This window comes from Humulus lupulus, chromosome 8, assembly GCF_963169125.1.
Source record: "Humulus lupulus chromosome 8, drHumLupu1.1, whole genome shotgun sequence".
NCBI classification, from domain to species: domain Eukaryota; kingdom Viridiplantae; phylum Streptophyta; class Magnoliopsida; order Rosales; family Cannabaceae; genus Humulus; species Humulus lupulus.
In genome coordinates, this window is record NC_084800.1 from 34,065,536 (window position 1) to 34,068,715 (window position 3,180).

Consider the following 3,180-nt stretch of genomic DNA (forward strand, 5'->3'; position numbering starts at 1 on the left):
ACAAAGATTATTATTATCATTATTAATGAGGCTCTGTATTTTAGTGGGATCATCATAACAAAAGGTGGCGGATTGATTAAGATTGAATATTTATATATATATAGCCGCCCTAGTTGTTTATTATGTATGTGACAGCCACGGAATATTGGTAAATTGGGATCCACTCCATTCATGGTATCTGAGAGATACTGTCTTCTTTCTTTTTGGCAGAAAGGCATCATCTTTTTTCTCTATTTATTTAAGTAATATCTTATCTACAAATAGATTTTGTAGGGTGAGCAACAGTCAGTTTGAGCTGTTTTTTTACAACAAAAAATTCAGAATTTAGAATTCAGTTTTCGGTCTAGATTGGTGCAATTCAAAAACTGACCGAACCAAACCAGTTTAAAAAAAAAAACCGACCGTTTTGGACCGCGGTTTGGTCGGTTAAACCGACCAAACCAAATTGATTTTTGTTTTTGTTTTTTTTTATTTTAGTTAAAAAATTAAAAATTTTGGATTGTTGGAATCCATTTTTGTCAATATAAATATAAATACTTCTAACAACACTTATCATATTATTAATTTAATTACTCTAAAGAAAATTATCATATTGGAAACACCTTTTGCATAGTATGAATAATGGTGGGCATTGGAGTCAACATGTACTAGATAGATGCTAGTATAGTCTAATTAATTAATATTCAAGTTGTAAGATTAAGATACACTATGAGTATGTGCTGTGTGTCTTTTTTTTTTTAAAATGACTTGCATTATCAAACTAAATCAACTCCTCCATGCGAATGCAACAAGATAAGAATCAGTCTAAAATTGCTTAACAAAATTCATACTTGTGTTCCAAGACGTTCTCTTTTTTCAGTTTTCCATAATAAAAGAATCATTTTAAAATTTCAAACAGAATAGTTCAGCCATGAAAGTGAATAGCATATTCGCAACTATTTATTTTACTACAATTGTGTATCATTGACAAAGATAAATCCATATGGAATAAAAAAATTTAACTACACCTAATTATTATATATACAATACCGTATACTGAAGAAATTAGACATATATTACACTGTACCAGAACAGGACTACATTCAAAATCTATATACCAATTCCCTTCCATTTTTATGCTTTTATTGTTTTATGTTTTAATAAAAAAAAATTGAATAAAATTCATTTTTGTTTTTTTTCTTCCTTGGGGGATTGTCTGCTCTATTGATTAAATCAAAATTAAATTAATACATACATATATATATATAATGTAAAAGTGTACTGACATGCATGAAAACCTTTATATGTATATGTATGAAGACTTATTATATATGATTACACATACATATGCAGAGGGATCGTGTACTGCTGGAGAAAAAGAGTGGTACTTCTTCTGCAAAAGAGGGAGAAAATACAAGAACAGTATAAGACCAAATCGAGTGACGGGGTCTGGATTTTGGAAGGCCACTGGGATTGACAAGTCAGTATATAATTCTAATGGAGAAATCATAATGATATATATATGTCTCAATCTCTGTTTTAACGAAGCTGCATACCTCAATCGAGTCACTGTCTCTGTGAGTGAAGCAGTCACCGGAGTGGGAAGGCACTGTGTCCGTGAAGCAGTCGCCGGAGTGGGCTAGGCAGTGCTGCCGCCGAGTCGCGTTTGCTCGGTGTCGGTCCGTTCCGTTCGTTTCGTTTGGGCAGAGGGATAAGCGAAACAGAGAGGAAGAGGAGGAGATGAGGAGATGATGAGAGAGACAGAGAGGAAGAGGTTGGCTGTTCCGTTCCGTTCGTTTGGGTAGTCGCCGGAGGGAGGAGACAGAGAGGAAGGATCGCCGCGACACCGTAGGGGCTAAGCTGAGTATATGCGATGATAGAGATAGAGAAACCGAGAGGAGAAGAGATGCCCTAGTAAATAAAAAAACATATCAGATTTTATTTATTTTTTAATTAATAATTATATAATATTATATTATTATATATAATAGTGCGCGATCGGTTTCGGTTCCGTTCGGTCGGTCCGGACAATATTTCCAAACCGACCGAATAGTGGCGGTTTGCGCCGTTGGCGGTTTTTTCGGTGTTCGGTTTAATCGGTTTCGATTTTTTCGATGTTTGGATGGTCGGTTTATCCAGTTTTTTCGATTTTTCGGATTTTATGCTCAGCCTTAAGATTTTGTACTAAGTTAGTGAGTGCATCTACAATAAGTGCCAAAAAAGTGGTAAATTATTATATTTAGCATATATTAGCAATTGTATCGTTTAGTGTAAAATTTGACACAATAACAAATATTACTCTTTTATTTAGTATGTTACATTAATTATTACAATTTATTAATTAATAATTAACTATATTATTTTTTATTTATTTTTTTGGAAAATAAAAAATAAAAAAAAGATTAACTTTTATATATTATCAATAAATATTAAATAAATTATTGATTTTTTTAATTAATTTGTATCTTATATATTAAAATACAATTATAAATATATAATATTAACCGATATGATCTAACTCACTCGTAATATATTTTCTTTAGATAGATGCTTTGAATGATGTTCTTGTCACCAAAGGCTATCTATTCCAAATGACCTCATCTCCAATTATTTAATGCTGAGTGGGATTAATAAGGATGCTGCTTATTTATTGGTGGATGTTTCTGTAATGTTATTTACATATTTTTGTCTACCATAACACATAAGAGTGATGATTATCATAATGGGTACTATTATGCCATATTTTGTACTTGAATAAATTTAATTTTAAATTTTACATATTTAATTTATAATATTAATGTCATGTTCCATCAAAGAGTGTTAGACTTTATATATTGTCGTATATTATTATTATTTGCAAAGGGTCTTGTAGTAATATTCAAGAGTAATACTTTTTACTTTTGACTGGCATAAAAATATTATTTCAATTTTCTAGAATTGTTCATCCTAATTGAATGAATTAATATCATGCTAATTTTTCTTATCTCCTCTCACAATTTATTTGTGAAGTTTTTACTACTGCCAATGTATTATTATTAGATATTTTTTATTTAAATTTAGAAGAGTTCTAGTATCATTATTTTCCTCTTTCGTAATTTAAAATTTTGTTGTATGACATTTTACAATGACATGAAATGGTTATTTTTACTTGTGATCGATTTTTATAAGCATATTCACTCTCATTTAATGTCTTAATTTGTA

The 3,180-nt window shown here is 30.4% G+C and overlaps 1 long non-coding RNA gene across 1 annotated transcript; it reads right to left on the reverse strand.

The window, feature by feature from the left end:
• Positions 1–830: 830 nt before the first annotated feature.
• On the reverse strand, positions 831–2,213 carry LOC133796730 (uncharacterized). Its single transcript, XR_009875531.1, has 2 exons — positions 1,536–2,213; positions 831–1,372 (listed from the first exon to the last, which is right to left on the reverse strand). It is a non-coding gene; the product is annotated as an uncharacterized LOC133796730 (long non-coding RNA).
• Positions 2,214–3,180: the final 967 nt, after the last annotated feature.